This window comes from Bombus vancouverensis, chromosome 1 (genome assembly GCF_051014615.1).
Source record: "Bombus vancouverensis nearcticus chromosome 1, iyBomVanc1_principal, whole genome shotgun sequence".
In the NCBI taxonomy this organism is placed as follows: domain Eukaryota; kingdom Metazoa; phylum Arthropoda; class Insecta; order Hymenoptera; family Apidae; genus Bombus; species Bombus vancouverensis.
Window position 1 is genome coordinate 10,980,285 of NC_134911.1, and position 17,278 is coordinate 10,997,562.

At 32.5% G+C, this 17,278-nt stretch overlaps 3 long non-coding RNA genes across 8 annotated transcripts; 2 read left to right on the forward strand and 1 right to left on the reverse strand.

The window, feature by feature from the left end:
• Nucleotides 1-882: 882 nt before the first annotated feature.
• Nucleotides 883-8,625, forward strand: LOC117153579 (uncharacterized). 3 transcript variants are annotated; one of them, XR_013058530.1, is made up of 10 exons: nucleotides 883-1,866; nucleotides 1,949-2,025; nucleotides 2,137-2,262; nucleotides 2,333-2,679; nucleotides 2,773-3,041; nucleotides 3,130-3,428; nucleotides 3,520-4,454; nucleotides 4,533-7,312; nucleotides 7,522-7,791; nucleotides 8,097-8,625. It is a non-coding gene; the product is annotated as an uncharacterized LOC117153579 (long non-coding RNA). The 3 variants fall into 3 exon arrangements; XR_013058532.1 differs by having other exon boundaries at nucleotides 8,100-8,625; XR_013058534.1 differs by lacking the exon at nucleotides 7,522-7,791.
• A 1,242-nt stretch (nucleotides 8,626-9,867) lies between these two features.
• LOC117153506 (uncharacterized) lies at nucleotides 9,868-12,871 on the reverse strand. 3 transcript variants are annotated; one of them, XR_013058524.1, is made up of 5 exons: nucleotides 12,661-12,871; nucleotides 12,274-12,420; nucleotides 11,537-12,205; nucleotides 11,043-11,264; nucleotides 9,868-10,948 (listed from the first exon to the last, which is right to left on the reverse strand). It is a non-coding gene; the product is annotated as an uncharacterized LOC117153506 (long non-coding RNA). The 3 variants fall into 3 exon arrangements; XR_013058522.1 differs by having other exon boundaries at nucleotides 12,274-12,406; nucleotides 12,661-12,870; XR_004463621.2 differs by having other exon boundaries at nucleotides 11,600-12,205; nucleotides 12,274-12,406; nucleotides 12,661-12,869.
• LOC143302748 (uncharacterized) lies at nucleotides 12,872-17,160 on the forward strand. Of its 2 annotated transcripts, none has more exons than XR_013058537.1 (4): nucleotides 12,872-12,956; nucleotides 15,296-15,504; nucleotides 15,858-16,905; nucleotides 16,974-17,160. It is a non-coding gene; the product is annotated as an uncharacterized LOC143302748 (long non-coding RNA). The 2 variants fall into 2 exon arrangements; XR_013058536.1 differs by lacking the exon at nucleotides 12,872-12,956 and adding an exon at nucleotides 13,434-13,636.
• Nucleotides 17,161-17,278: the final 118 nt, after the last annotated feature.

Below are 17,278 nucleotides of genomic sequence, written 5' to 3' on the forward strand. Positions count from 1 at the left end.
TGAGCATTTCTTTGCGAGTCTTTCTCCCCACTCGTTCGCACGAGCCACTCCTCCGGTCCTCTCCCTTCGGTATCTTCTTATTTTTACACTTTTTTTGTGTATTTACCTGCACACGTGGATACACTCGATGATGCGGGAACCTCTATGATACAGCAAGAATGTAATATAGGTTAAGCATCAAAGTTGATATGCTTCAACGTCAACGAGTAAATTGACATAAACATGAGGGGATAATTGAAAGTCGCAATCAATGTTGCATGTGATACACTATTGGATAATTTGAGATTATTTTTGCCATATATGTGCCTACATATTATATGTATATTGAATCAGCTAATAATTTTGTTATTAATTCGAAATTAATGCCACGCTATAAATCAATATACACTTCTGGTAATTTTTTTAACTTGGAGAAATTTTTAATGAAGAATTCTAAACTAATTTCTCTTTCAAATTCTTAGGTTTTAAAGAAAACTTTATTTATATTATTATATTAAGCATTTATTCAACTGCTGGACTCCACTATAATTAGTGAGTGTTTCGTCCAAGGTCTCCTAGTATGGACTCTTCAGTAAGGCTGTCACCTAACAGACCTATACCTCAGACATAATGAGAGAAGAGAGGAACTATAATTAGTGTCAGTGCATCAATCGGTAATGTTAATTGATATTAAAGATCTTACTATATTATGAAAGTTACTATAATACTACAGGCGAATAAAAGGAAAAAGATGAAACTGATTGATAAGTAAGTCTATTAAGGTTATTTGGTCAGAGTGACAATGAATATTGTGTCTATAGTTCTTAATTATAAAAACGATCCTATTATTTCAGATAGTATAGTTGAATTAATTAATAATTGTTGTCTAGAAGTATCGAATGAGGAAACATAGGTGGATGCAACATGTTGGTAGTGAGTAAAAAGACAAATGACATATCGTTTGGTGATGTATATGAGCAGTCATCAATACAATTAGTGAAATGACTTAACCTCATATAATTTTTTTCAACAATATGACTGGGCCAACGTTCTGTAGTCCATGAAACAACACTGATTGTTAGCCAGCGAAGTCGTGAAGTTTTTGATATGCCGTATGTCGAAAAGAGAAAGATGCTTCTCGGAGAGGGAATCATATCGCCTCGTTATATCGTGGCAGCGATTCCAAACGAAACACATCTCTGTTCATATTTTCGACTCCTGTTTCTTTCTGTCATAGGTTAATGTCAGATTTCACACATCTAAACCTTACTAGAGAAATGCTCTTTAAAATTGAGGAAAACCTCATCAAAATGTGTCCTATAGTTCTTGAGATTAGCTCGAACTCGGAACATACAGACGCTTGCCGAGTACTTGATTTTATACTATGTCTAGATTGAATACAAACGAATATTTATTATATTCTCTCTCATGCAACGTTTGTGTAGTGTACATGAAGAGAAAAGCACTTCAGTTTGCACCCAAAGCACGGTTTTAAGTAATTGCTTCTTAACTTGCTGCGCTGCATGTTTCTTTTTGTAGCGTACAATTTCAAGGAAACCGTCGCTGTATAATTGGTCGCCTTGTACTTTATATCTGTCCACTTTAATAGTTTTTTCTGCGCGATGAGATGCGCTATAGGGGACAGTGTGTCCTCGCGTAGCAATGCCGTTGTGTTATGGTTTCCCCCTTGCTCTTTGAGATCTCAAGCACAGTGAACCGTAGTTCCTGGTTTTGTCCACTAAATCGTGCACTACCGGCGCTTAAGCTCTGAAAGCCACTCTTTTGACGCTAGAGGGATTCTACTTGCTACTGGGAATCCTTCTGTATCCCCTTGGGGATATGTATTGCGCTCTGTTGAGATGAGGGAAATTGAGGAAACAAAATCCGGTAATAAAAACAGACTTTTCAAGTGTGTTATCTATTATCCTATCTTCTACTTTATGACTGCAAATTTATTATTTAATTGCAGATAAAAATAATTTCATAAAAGGATACGTATGTAAGGATAGTAACCCTAAGAATTGGTCATAAAATGATCTTAATACGGTATTTATTCTATCTTAATTTTCTTCTAACTTTTATCCAACCTCGGTAATTCTGCTACTCTGTATCAAACATTTATCAAACAAGCTAAGATTCCAATTTCCTCATTTTCAGAACTACGATTCCCTTTAGATCTTGCAGTTAAGATCACAGGACGATCATTCACCCGCACCTTCGCAGGATACGCTTCCAAAGCTGTATTTTATACCAGAATGGAAACGCGATATTTGGAAACGCGACGTAATGTGATGTTTATCGACAGCGTGGTCGCGCGCGTATTCCCCATTAACATTCCGTATGAAATCCGTAGGTAGATAAGTGGAATGCCCTGTACAGAGACGCGTTTGCATACACGCCGGTGTATATCTAGATGCTACATGCATCTGCGCCCGTCCGTTGAACGTGCATGCACGCGAGTTTAACGAGCGCAGCAAAGGCTGGCGCCAAACGGCGATCCTAACATCGGCCAACCGATTCGCGATCTCTGCCTTCTACGATAATCCTCTGCGATGGCATACTGTTGTCCGCTATGGAAACGTGATCGAGCATGATCGAGCCTCGTGCTTACAGCCTATCCTAATAGATATCATAATGAACGTACAAAGTCGGGCAAATACTGGCGTTGCATAGGTCTGGAGAATGGGAATATTGTGATAGGTATATTACTACAGAATTATACATCATATCTTTTATAGGAAATATTTTTGATAGCTATAAGTGTTGATTATTAATGTGGAAAGTATTTTTAAGGTCTAAAGGAAATTTCTATCGTTGGTACTGAAAATGATTTACATATATCTGAAATTTTGAGAAAAACTGGCTATTATTAAATACAGAAGTGACAGTAGAGAGAAGGAAACGGTACGTGTAAGGGGCCACGAGACTATTTTTCACTCATGAATGAAGCGATGCGAACGTAAAAGTACTTTATCCATCATATTCGTTATCAAGGACATGACAATGCACAGAGTATTTTTACCACAGAATTTCCAGCTCTGAGAGTATCCTACAATCCCTAGGTAACTCTAAAAATTCATTTTAATTTCCTGAAAAACTAAATTCTATTAAAGTCCATAACATAAAATTCTTCTAAAATTCAATTCAAAGTGTTCCAGCGCGTATCACGAGTGGCTCTTTCGAAGATTATAATTGTTACACACAGAACAAATGTGACTCCTTGAATAGCGCTGACTGAATAATTTTGATAAGCCTATATATATGCATAGATAGGGCAAGCAACGCTTTGTAAGAATGCGTTCTAATCGTAAATGCGTTCAGCAACCGGTGACCCAGAATGTTAATACTTTCTCCTTCCTTAAGTATTCTTTTGTTCTTCGTTCAAATGCACCTGTATTGTTCCCGCAACACACAACTGTTCCGTGACAAAGCGATAACGGGTCACGAAGGTAATAACCCCGCTTTTTTTTTCCTTTACTTTTTGCCCTCAAATTCGTTCGATGAATAGAACCAGGCATCTATGAAATATTTTTATGACAGGTTCCAATACAATGTTCAGAGGAGAATACTACCTACATAAGTAAACACGTACGAACAGTCGCTGGTGGACCATCGAATTGAACTCCGAAAATAAAACGATACGTGGCTAAGTAGGCTGGAAGAGAAAATTTGTTTCTCCTCCTATTTTTTTTTAAAGCTATTCGAAACGTAACATGTTCAAAATGGAAATATAATAGTGATCAATCAGCTACGTCAGAATTAAAATGATTGATGCGATGGATATTTAAAGTCGTGTGTGGCAAATAATACTTTTTTTGGAATATGTTCATCGATAGAGAATTTTGATATTATACAATTTTATGTATATTAGTGTTATTAATAGATAGTATAATTCAATAATGCTACAATGTTATTAGTAATAGTATAAGATACTTAAAGCTTTTTAGAATCTTGGTAAGTATAGAATTTTATGCCTATGATAGGCTTTCCATTTTTAAAGTTTGGTAAACTTCAACATTTATCAAAATTTGAAAATTTCAAATATAAATATAGGTATAATGAATGTAAATATAGTTCAAGTATGGATAGATACAATATTCATGAAGTCTAACTTCAATAATGTTTGAAATGAAAAGATTATGTCCATCTAAAAATAGTTAAGTTACACAGATTAAGGAACCTGTTACAATTATTATAAAAAAATTAATTATTAAATAGCTGATAGCACAGATAACAAAAGAATCTGTTTAGAATTGCAATAAGACAAAATGGTCTTCGAAATAAGATCTTTAATTAGAGATAAAGTACTCGCGTGTAATACAAAGCTCGTTCTAAGCTAAATAGCGAGACGTAATTAGAAAAAAATTATGCTTGTGGTAATGGTACATTAGAATTGCTATTTCATTACAATAAGGAACCTTGAGCCGTGATGGTTAAGTATTGAAACTAGAACGATTGTTTCTTTTTTTTCTTTGGTAAGACTAACTCCAATAATCCCTTGATTTACTGCATCTTATAATCTTGTTAGTTAATTAGCATTTTCTTATTTACAGCATGTATAGAGAAACAAATTACGTAAACATACGTAAAGATAACAGGATATGAAGTGTAACAGGATTATCTTATCGAATGAAAATATAAATTTGTTCAGCGAAGAAATGATAAAGCTATAATCGTGAAAGCGTATGAAGACGGGAAAGAGATACAATAAAACGCGATTTTCTGAGATGATGTTGGGAAAAAAGCACGCAAGATCGTGCGACCACAATATTACCACACTGTGGAGATTACATTCGAGCAGGGAGACACCAGATTTTCATCGATGTCGTTGCGAAATCTCTAATCGAAGGAAGTCATCATAGACTTGAACCGTGCCGGAAGCCTTGGAATTCGAAAGTCTATGAAATTTCATTAATATAATTTTTTACATATTAACAATATTTAGTTTTTTACGAAACTCTTCTAACTTTCTTCATATAAGTTTTAATATTCCTTTTTCACTTACATGACGTTCTTTATGTATTTATAAATATGCATCATACAATTTTTATATGTTTTTAAGTCTTTTTGATAGATATTTTAATTTATCTTAAAACTTGTTTGTTATATCCTTTGGTATAGATATTCCTAACTTCATACATTCCATTTATTGGGTTAGCAATTAAGTGACTACGGATTTTATCATTAGGTGGTATTGATGGTTTATCAATACTATGATATATTTTTTCTAAAATTTGGAATTCTGAAATCTCGTATATATTTTTAGAAATTCACCTAAACGAATTCCTAATTATTTATTTAAGAACTCATTCGAAAATTAAAAAAAATTGTTTAAATGCCAATGTCTTCTTTGATGCTGCAAAATTTCTCTTTATAAAATTTTCTATCATCAATATACACCATTAAAAAGAAATTTCCGCTCTGTAAGAATTATACTTCTACATACATACATAACGTTATCAATTTAAGCTCTTAGAAATACTACAAAATACGGTCGCACGAAGTGTTCACCTAGTACCAGTAACCTTGGATTAAATCTATTTTAGGTGGACAACGAAAACTCCTGTGTGCAACTTAAACCTTATCGTCACATAGCCAATCACCTCCTCCTCGTGATATCTTAATTCCAAGGAATTGAGATTCGAGTCAAATGCAACAAAGATGACCATCTCGGATAAAAATTTATGCGCGTCTGACTTCTCGCGGACCAGCAGAAGAAAATTCATTGACCTTATTACTGGAATGGTGGTCATTTGCATGCAAGTAAAGGCATGAATAAAATTACTGATATTTGTCATATACGAAAATATTATATGCTAATCATTCATTGGATTATTTATAACAATTATTAACAACGCGTTCAGTATCGCGTGTTTCTCGTGTAATTCAAACTTTTTATTCAAGCTTTTGTTTTCAATGCGTATAACGTAAGTGGTGATGTGAATTACATACGCATATATGCATAGTAAACGCGATATACTAAACACGACATGCATAGTAAAGCAAACTCAGCCTGTAAACATCAAAACTACATGTCAACAACTAAGCCATAGATCATATACTAGAAAAATTAAAATCATAGGTACATGAAAAAATGCAAATATTTATGCAAATATTTTTCAAAAAATTGCTCAAACCTCCAAAAATGCACTGTTGTGAATATATAAGTTAAACAAAAATTATGAATCGGTTATTTCTCATTGTCATAGTTCTAATGTCAATATTTTAATTGTATATTCTTGCATCTTAATCTTCTTTTTCGAAATGCATAAAGATCTGAAATTTACAGAACTCTATTTATAGCTTACACGCAAATTATCGAAATGGTATCTAGCGATTTATAAAATCATTTGAATAATCATACGCGTTAGCGTATAATTTGTAATCTTGACTGAGGTTTCGAGTCCTTACCTTCTTAGTTTCTGTCGATTCGCTCAGATACCCGGGAACATGTAACTGTTGACGATTAATTTGTTTTACAACAGTATGTCGTGAAAGCCAGTAAAACAACTTACTTGAATCCCCCAGAAGCCAGTATCGTTGGAACAATTTCGCGAATTGTCTTGTCGGAAGTGGAGCAGCACGTTTAACGATTAATTTTCATCAAAACGTTACGTGGATCTTAATGGCGGCCGTTTATGGTCATTATATCAAAACGATCTAACCATGATTGATACCAGCACCAGCGATGGCAGCTGTATCTGATTTGGACGTTCTTCTAATAAGACCCGACAAAATCATCCTCTTGGACCCGGATAAACAGGCCACGTTGGATATTCTCGCATTAATATCAATTTCTTCGATGCCACGATATTCAGAGAAGATAGCCAAAGTCGTCTTATTGATTCTTGTTCCTCTAGCGTTGACATTTCTTGCTGGAGATCAATCCGATTACGCCAATAGTTGGAACAGCTTCTTCTTCACGAGATGTCCTTATGAATCGGCTCTTATGGTTGGTAGATAGTTTGACGTCTGTAAATGAACGGATAATGAATGAAGAAAGCTTGTTAAAAAAGATTTAACAAATGAAACAAATTTTTTATTATAGTTTTGCACAACAATTAATGAAGTATTTAATAGGTATAAATAGCTTGTTTGAAAGGTAATGGTATTGTCAGTACAGTGTATATTTCTTGCAAGTTATCTCTATCACTTTCTTTAATTAAATAAATTTTCTGCATACCAGGTTGGTAACGCTAATTTTCTGCATACCAGTTGAGCTCTTGGGAACAGAAGTAGAACCCAAGGAAGATAGTAGAAAGGAAGACAGAAAAAGAAAACAGAAAGGAATTAGGTCATTCCTGTTCCAATCCTGAAATCAGCAAGTATAAAGGTACACTTTACACTTTGTGCTTCTCACTTACTCTGCCTTCTCCAGTCTTCTTTTTTCTTGAAGTTTATTTCATTCTATTATTAATTAGTCACTCTATTTATAATTTAAATTAAATTACTTCTTCTTTATGTTTTGTCTTTGAACCTTTATCTTTGAGTGTAATTCGTTAATTGCATATAACTATTTACTTCTTCATGTATGTTTTTTAGATTGAAAAATGGTTATGAAGAGTAACGTGAACGATATTCCTTCAGCGAAACAGAATCCACTATTTTCATTTCTAAAAACTATTACCACTCCATTGTTTATCGATAAAAAAATCGCTGACGCCCTTGGGTTGATTTGGATGTTTCGCACGATGCTCACGTATTTCATATTTTCCTGCCTATTTTTTGCAAACGTGACGATTTTAATTAACGCTGAGACACTAATGAAGCTTAAATCACCTGTCAACTAATTGCCGATATTTATTACCTTCGGTAATAATATGTACAATTATCTGCAACATGTAGCTTTGAGTATACAGATTTTTAATAAATTTTAATTTCTCATAAAAGAGAACGAACACATTTTATAAAAAATTGTTTAAGTAATATTTATTGGAGATATTTAATTAAATGATAGTCAAAAATGCTATGATTCAAAAACGTCGCTGAGCAACAATCATATAGAATGTCGATAATGAAAAAATATCTGTCGATCCTGATACTGTTGCAGATGGTACATTGATGCTTAATTGATTATGCGAATCTATTTCACTTCTTCATCTTCTTTCATTTGACAGCAGGCAGGAAGCCAGAGATTCAAACCTTTCTCTCGAGCCTGCGACGAGTGGTCGATTTCACTGGTTTCCCTTCTGTCTCACGCGTTTGTTCATGTTCTTCGCGTTATGAAGCATCAGTGATCTACCACGATGACCAGAAATAAAATTATCGATAAGAAAACAAAGATGTCTTTCACCGTACTGTTTAAACAAGATGGATATAATAAAACAAAATATCTTCTTACGTTCAAAATCGTTGTATGACCTTCGTTTTATTGATATTATATTTTGTTTTCACGATATTATATTTTATATCTCATTTTTTATATGTCCAATGGTACCGTATTTATAATTGTCATAAGATAATCGTTATTAATATTATGAAATAAAATTTTATGCAAGCATTATCTTTCATCTAATAGTAAGATTTTCAAAGATATATCTCTTTTTCTAATGTTAGCCTTTTGTATTAAAAAATATTACTATAAAATATACTTATGTATAATTACTTTTAATTACTATCTTATAATTCTCTCATACATGAACTTACAATTACAGAAATATTTTTCCTAAATTATATTTCCAGCTTTTATCTCATAACACGTAACTTCACAGTATCAAATAAAATACTTTACAAAAATGTTTACTCAAACAATCATATATTTGCAAAGAAATATTCAAGTGCACAGAGTTAATATTCTGTCCTCTACTAGAACATCCTCTCTTTTGTGATTTGACTGTGTCTACCATAAAATTTCTAGTCACAGCTGACGATGCAACAATAACCAACGCTGATCTACGTGTACTGCACCAGTGATACCGTTTGATCAGCAGAATTATCTTTTTTCTTCCTTTTCCTTCGTTCCACGACGATGACCGTGGACTGGTCGGTCGCTTCGAAACCTACGCTATGCTCGATACTTTATTTGATTTCCAAGAATTTTTGTGGACACGAACTTTCACAACGGGAAGCCTGCAAGGAGGATGGATTTATTCATTTACACCCATTCGATGGGGGAATCACGGACGAACCGGCTGTACTACCACAGCGCAACATGTCAAAACGATTTTTCATCGTCTAGGTCCGGTGCAGACGACCGTTATGCAGACATCATTGCGATCTCATAGTGGTGACGTCGTACGATTTCGTTTGTTTATATTTTTAACCACTTAATTTATATACATTGCTATATATATAATATATATAATATATATACGAGATTTTAGAAACGTAGCTATTCAGTTTTGTAGCATTGCTTCAGATACAAAGCACGAAAAACAAATACGAAAAACTCTCAATTCGATTGAAATTAAAAGTAGAGGTCAAACTAGAAAGTAAACTCTACCTTCGTTGAATCAGAATTATGATTCATATTCATACATGAATGTATGATACCGATATAAAAAACGTACCGTACTGACCATATAAAGCAAGGAAATATTTTCTCATTAATTTAATTTTTTTTAAATTGGTATAAGGACTTTATCCATCCATATGCTCGTCGTTATAAGTACTTACAATTAATACAACCATCCTATTCTATTCTGTCCAATTCTACTGCAAACTGTCTATGTATTTATGACATCTAAACTGATCAGTTGGAGCAATAAAAATGAAGAATATAAGAACAGCCAACAAGTGGCGTTGACATCGGTTCAATTTCCACTGTTAAACTAATCCTTCGTTTGTTGAGACTCTACAATAAAAATAACAAATCGACTTCATTGGATATAAGGAAAAAAATATTCTCAAGTAGAAAAACTAGTTAGTTTATTAATTACATAACTTCTTTACTTATGTAATTGAGACTTAACTACTACAAATTAATTCTACTCGAATCTATGTTAATTCTCGTAAATGTATTTATACATGATGTAATGTATAGTGGAGAATAACATACTGATGCATTAAATACAAGAAATCTCTGAGTGAACAAGCCATTATTACCTTCAAGATATTGACAATACTGATAACAAGCTTATGACTCATTTTTTCTATAACTCCAACTAACAACTGTTTATGAGAATTGTTCTAGTGTCTAATTCAAAATATCGCTGTAATAAATGAATATATTCAAATTCGGTTTTGCGGCATAAAACAAGACTCGTGATATTCTTCGGGGATTACATATTCTCTGTGCTCCATACAGTGTCTGGATCTCTTCTATGAGATTCTATTAATAACGCCGGTTTTGCGGATTAAATTGCGATCATAGATACAGAGGAAAAGTGAATATGTATTCTTGCGCGTATCAACGGAGCATTCATTGACCCTGTTTGAAACATCGAGCCAGACCTAATTTCTGCTCCTCGGATAATTAAGTGAAGATGAAATTTAATTTGTCCGTCTCATTTGATCTGTTGACTAATTCATCATTTTGCTGGCATAGGGTACTGATATTTAATGCAGTAGTCATTTTCTACCATTCCTAGAAATTCTAACGTTACATAACTCAAAAGCTTCGTAATTCCTTCTTTGTTACGTAGGTTCTGTGGACAATCGAGTTGATAGTATGGTTGTCCCATTAACGTGACTTTTGGAAGATATCTTATCTTGCATGTTATCTTTTAAGTGACATTATTTTCTTCCTGCATTTTTTCCCTGCATTGTATTATTCTTAGTATTATCTTCTATACAGATTCTTTACATCTATGTATTATGTTCTACATATATTTATAAGCAAATTTATATGTAACACCTTGCAAATAATTATATTTATATATGTGATATATATAGTTAAAGTATAGTTTCTCTCCTTTTTCTTTTTTTTTTTAGAAGAAAAGTTTTTCTTTCAATTCTTCTGCATTATTTAATTATTAATTTTACCTCGTGTGTGCTTTCTCCTTTTTAGATAAAGTTTATGTATTTGTCTCTGTAAATTATTGCAGTGTTATATACATTTACAAAGTTGTCACTTTTTCTCTTTAGAAGAAGAATTTTGTATATATATATATGTATTCACGTACTTTGTCCAACGCCGACCTTCGTCTGACATCCGAGACCTCTTTTTGTCCTCACGGCGTATATGGAATCCACATGGAGATGTTGTGTATACACTCCTTAAAAGGGCCTTTTTCCATAAAAGACGACGATGCAACCCGGTCTTAAAATAATTACATCCTTTGATGTTTTTTGTACTTTGCTGATGCATTAACAAACTGAATTAAATACTGCAGGAAAGAATATTTCTGCAATAGCAATGATTCTAATTTCATTATAAAGTCATATACTCACAATAAAATATAAACTTTAAGAATAATCCAAAGTAGACAAATATACATTAAAATTCTACGTATTCTTAAATAATTTCTCAATAAAAATGACCAAATACGCATTTATACAGACACTTCATCTATCTATTTTCGAATAATTTCTTAATAAAAACTACTTTAAAATATCAAACAATAACAAATAGTAAAAATTATAAAGTACATGAAACAAAAATACCAATCACACATACATGTATTAAATTAACTTAGTCCTTAAAAAGTTCATCCATTAATTTAATAGAGGATTTTTTCACCTTAACAATCCAAACAAAAAATACGCAAATTTTGCGTCATTGCATGATTCGTCTTATTCTCGGCATTCGCTTTGCAAGCATAACTGTATCCAGCGCGACAAGGAGAGAAGATTCGTCGACGAACGAGTCATTGGTTTACTCGAGCGAAACGTATGCATAATCTCGAAAGAGTCGTGCAAACGATGATTCGTCACACAATAGTGTTGCAACGAGAAATTGAACGAATTCTTTCGGCGAAGCGAGCTGGCGTGAAAGGTAAAATACAAATCGATTTCCCGTTTATGTGGTGCAAACACGTTCTTGCGTAACGTGCACGACAATAGTCCCAATGCAAATAGCAATCGCAGTGATTTTGATAAATCATGTTGATTCGACCGAAACCAGCGCTCTTTTGCTTGTTTAATGTTTAATCGATCCATATTTTCGTAATTAATCGTAGATTGTGTTTGATCACATGGCCTTAATAACATACGATTGTGTTTCCTTCACTAATAATCTCAAGCAGTATAATTTGTGGAAATATTCTTGGGCATGATCGCATCTGTGTTTCTGTCTGATCAGACTGTTTTATAAAGATCCGAAAGTAGCTGCGAAAGTAGGACAATTCTGTAAGAATAATAATCATTGTATTATAAATTCTCAATTTTTTGTATGAGAATTAGTGTAAGACTTACAAGAAAAAAATGTTCAAATTCGACTTTTTCAAAAATGAAGCCTGCAACGCAATTTCGTCAATCTTGAGTTTTGTCTTATTTTGAGCCACAGAATCTCCCCATGACCCCATTTTTATTGTAAATTAGGGAACACCTGATATATGACTTCTATTAATTTTGTAATAAAATAGAATTGACATTATAACAGAAGTTAATTTTCTACTAATATATTATAATAACACACCTAATTAAATCTGATTAATTTACTCTGATGTATAAATTACAGAATAACATAACATAATTTAAGGAAATATATGTCCTAGAGGAACTATATCAGAAAAAAAGCAAAAGGTTAAAATCTCTTTTTAATAATGACGTTCGTTCGAGCAGGGCAACAGATTTACTTACCCTCGTACGAAAGGAAATAAACACATTAAAAAAGCTAAAAAGTTTCCGTCTCGGTATTAAAAGTCTGTTTTTAGGCGGCAGAACGGATTCATCCGTCACGGCTGTGAGACTTCCGTTCTTTGTTTGCAGTCTCTATTTCAGCATCTTCAAGCAGTCACAAAGAACGACTTTAGTTATCGAACACAGCGGGCCAAGCATTCATCACGAAATTACATTTGCTTTTTCTCCTTCGATAACGAGTATCACGCTGCGCAGAATAAAACAAAAACGCCATCTGGTTAACTCTTTCGTAGACGGTGAGAATTATTTTTCCCACTAATTAAAATGTATGAGTAATATGAAAATGCATAATCCATTTTTCTGGTGAACGTAGAAAATAAAAGATTTGATTAAAATTGAAATTAAACTGAAGTTTGACACAAATGTTACTTTACTGCATCACTCCCATTTACGTTTAATGAACATATAGAGAAGAACTTATTATACCTAGTAGGAAAATATTTATTAGTAAATTCAATACTAAATAAATAATTATGTACTAACTAAAATTACTAACTAAATTACGTTGAAAATTTTAATATAAATTTGTCCCTATTTATATGTTCGCTACTGTATACATATTTGTATTTAAAATTCTACTTTTTCATAAGAATTTAAATAATACTGACGAAAGGGTTAATACAAGAGTTAACAAATGAATAAATCTGGTTATAAGTAAATAAATGTAGTACTTCAGATGCACGTTTCTCGTCACTAAGGGGCTCTACCATCATTATAATAAATCAAAGTTTACATTCTATTGTGAGACACTCGGTCGATTTCTAACAGTACAAGTTAATCCGTGATAGTGACAACAATGATACATCAATTCAAAGGTGGGATGATGTTAGTGTAGTCGTTGTAATTCACGTGTGGAACAATACGAATTCGGAAACGTTAAATTTAGGCTTCCTGTAGACACAGCAAATCGAACAAGGTTAATGGTTCACTTCCTCTATCGATCATGTAATTATAATGGTAATCATAGTGAATTAGGACGTTCGGCAATGTAGATTGATATTGCTGGATCATCCAGTATCGGAGAAACAAGAAAAGATTCTTTGGTGGGTCATTGAAGAATGAGGTTAATTCGTCGATTTCTTCGCGGTCTTGTATATATATCATACATAAGTATGTGTATGTGAACCCTATTATTAAGATGATCGTTTGTCTAAGTTGCTAAGGACTTTATTTAAATCTAATATCTATCTTCCCCTCTTGAAAGCTGAATAAATCTTATATGCTCAGTCACGTAAGTAGCAATACACATCTGTATGTTAACTGGACAATTTAGAAATAGAGAAGATAAGTGTAAGATTAGGAACATCAAGATTAAAAAATACATCTTTAATACATGTTTGAGAAAAGACTGGAATTTTCAGTAAATTCCAAATAAAATACCATGGTTAAGGATTACAACTATTTTCACCAATATTTAAAATGTATTAATATTAATAATATATGTAAATGAGTATAACAAATAGTGAAATAAAATAAACTGAAATTAATAATCATTCATAGTAATCTATAAGGTAATTGAAATATTTACAGATTAAAAGTCGTATCCTGTGTAATGATAATATGTAAAACAGTATATCAAATAATGAAATAAACTTAATCAGAATTAATAATCATTAGATAAACGAACTTATAAAAAGTAATTTGAATGTTTACACACATCTTTTTACTAATAAAAAGAGATAAAAATCGCATCCAATGTAACAATGACAACTAAATATTTTACGCGCGATTGAGTCAGCAAATGATATTCTCGGTAACGTTGCTCGACTATCCTGGAGCACATTACATAAATATATCATTTAACAATGTGCATAAATTCATACCGGCAGAGGCAAATGAAACAGAAATTTCTTCTTTACCGTGAAACGCACCCCATAAACCATCATTAACGGTTCAATAAATGCCTCGATAAATGGCGAAGGTTGAAGCCAGACTCTGTTGCATTCCTCTTTGAATACGCTCATAAATATCCAGTTCATTCTCTGCGTGGCTTGAAATTATGCGCATAAGCGTCATTTAGATATTTTTAAAACATAGATTGAGATATTCGCAATAAAAATTTAATTTGAACAAATTCCAATAGAGTTTAAAACAAAAGTTTCTGGCAAAAGCAACAACACAGTTTAAACGAAAGAATGAGTAAGTTTTTTCAAATAGATTGAATGTTAATGTATTTTGAAATTTGTTTCTACATTATAGTAGGTACTTCAGACATATCTGGCCTATACGTATGGCCTGTATGTATTTTACCTATTGCAAAAGTATGTCGATATCATAAATTTCTTAATAGTTATAATAAATCTCACTTGTTTCTATTAGTAGCTAATTATAAAAGAAAATAAATTACAAATATGCTATAATAAAGTTACAATATTTATACTTGTAAACCTATCATTATTGGTAAAGGTTTAAAAATGTATTTCGAAATTTTTTGCCTGATGCCTTTGTGACCTTTACAAGCGACTGATATAACACCGCAATGCCACACCATAAAATCGTGATCGTGATTGACATCGAATCGTCGCATCATCGTTATGTAAAACTAAGTACTTTAGATCGTACACACCTCTTGCAGGACAAGCCAATAGCGCGCACGTGATAAAAATCCTGAAGCATGCTTAATTCCGACTAACTCGACCGATAAACGTTATTGAAAGAAGTATTATTCACGGAAATAATCTTGGCAATGTTAATCAATGGTTGATCAATGGTTCAACATACTATGACAATACGTAACAAATACGTATACTTTGATAAACCTCCTCATCGATAATGTATGGAAAGGTAATGTGAAAAATCTCTATGAACTCTTGAAATAAAAAATTTATATTAATTGTCACGATTAGCCTGTGGATGTTTATGCTAGTTCGTATTTTTATGAATACAACTAAGGAAATGAAAACTAAATACATATGTACATATATATATATAGATATGTATTTCAACTTCTACTGTGCATATTCTCTGTACTTTTATTATATGTATTTTACGTATTGTTGGATATTTAAATTTCCCAAAAATACATTAACATCCATAGTCTAGTTATAATGCTACACAACTGTAGCAGGTATATATGTGAAAAAACATTTCAAAGTTAAAATCGATTAGTAAAATAAACTATATTATTTTTATTCTAGAAATTTATTTTTAGAAGGAAAAAAGGAATGAATTTAGAAACCAAATATATTTACCACCATCGTCTAATGTAACTATTGGAGAAATAAAATAGAAGAGATTGATCAAGAAAAGAAGCTTAGTCAATAATAGTTGTTATCAAACATTATGCGACTCGTTAGTGACATTGTCACGTTTTCTGAGTGCACGAATAACTTTGTGTCCTACGCATGCATAGCATACATTGCAGGTGAACCTTCTAGAGCTGAACGCACGCAAACACGTTTGTATGTACTTTAGGTTACGAGCCTAGACGGAGAGAAGTCACAGAAATAGCTTGTGATTCAATATTTAGGCAGCACTGATCTGCCACAGCACATTTAGCACAAATAATCACGTGGGATCCTATCCAGTCCTTCCAATTAAAAATCGATAATCTGATGCTTGATAAGAGCAGTTCGACATCATTTACTCGTTATACCACATTTATTTTCACTAACGACGAGATTGTGAAAGTGTTTGCATAGAATGGATAGAAACCCAATTGCACTAGTTGTGTGAAAGATGAATGATAACAAAATTACTCAATTAAATAATAGATTTTACATTTTTAAGGTGAACCTTTACAAAGCTACTATTAATGCATTCGTAAAGTATACCATGAAATATAATATATATAATTAAATCATGTTAAATATGGTAGGATGAAATTAATAACGATTATTTCAAATAGCGAGTATTGCGAGAATATAAAGAAAATATAGTAATAGCGAGAGTATGTAAAAAAAGGTTATAGATATTACAGATGATTACGACGTTATTCGCGTGAAGGTTAAGCACTATAGGCTCATAGGAGTCATGTGGAATAAATTCAAAGTTGTAGAAGAAACTGAGAATTAATATGGGTCCTCAAATTAGATCAGCAAGTTTGAGGTTTCTAAAATTTCAAAGCTAGCGTCAAGAAACTGCAAATTAAAGATTCGCAGCGTCGAAGTGCTCTTTTCAAATAAATCTGGATGACTCCTACGAGTTTGGATTAACTTACTGCTAATTTGCGACCCGTAGTTTCAAGTTAGTATAACTCTGAATTGATTTTAAATTTTTTCTGATAATTTCATATCTAAATTTCACCATTTTAGAGCGAGTTTACATGGTTTGTACGACTTTGTAATCTACAATCACGAAATGCTACTAACTCTTAAACAAGGTGGTCCATATATTTGAATTGATTTGGTGCTTCTTAAGATCCTACAAATTTGTTCGCTTATACTTAGCAAATAAAAGGAAAGTTAAAGGAGATTGATATAAAATTGACTCCGTTATGTCGCTGTAAATATAAATTTATTGAAGTCTTAAAGTGCTTACGTCGAACAAAAACATAGAGCAAACTGAACAATTTAAGTACACCTATATCTTGTCAATAAATTCGCCGTATAAATATTAT